This window comes from Sinocyclocheilus rhinocerous, unplaced genomic scaffold (genome assembly GCF_001515625.1).
Source record: "Sinocyclocheilus rhinocerous isolate Xijiao unplaced genomic scaffold, SAMN03320098_v1.1 scaffold362, whole genome shotgun sequence".
Lineage (NCBI taxonomy): Eukaryota > Metazoa > Chordata > Actinopteri > Cypriniformes > Cyprinidae > Sinocyclocheilus > Sinocyclocheilus rhinocerous.
Window position 1 is genome coordinate 125,629 of NW_015639507.1, and position 321 is coordinate 125,949.

Consider the following 321-nt stretch of genomic DNA (forward strand, 5'->3'; position numbering starts at 1 on the left):
CTGTTTTGTACTCATTTATTGACGAGTCGGCTGTGGTACGGCCAGCTGAAAGCGCTGCTTCTCTGCCGCTCACTGCACAGAACAGACGCCGAGAGAGACGACACTGCGCCGGGAGAGTCAGACCTCGTGCTCGCGGGGCAGCACTGGCGACATCTTCCAACTGAATCATAGCTAAGGTTTATCCAAAAAAGTCGCTAGGTTTATCAGTATATATATTCTATGGAAAAAAGCCGCTAAAAGCATCAGAAAGTTGCTAAATCTAGTGCTAAAGTCGCGCTCGTGTGTGTGAGACGCGGGAGCTGATGGCAGGGGGCGGTGGAT

General features: G+C 51.4%; 1 protein-coding gene across 1 annotated transcript in view; it reads right to left on the bottom strand.

The window, feature by feature from the left end:
- LOC107751179 (vesicle-associated membrane protein 3-like) overlaps positions 1-321 on the bottom strand; it is a 23,802-nt gene that overhangs the window by 19,867 nt on the left and 3,614 nt on the right. The window lies entirely within an intron of this gene.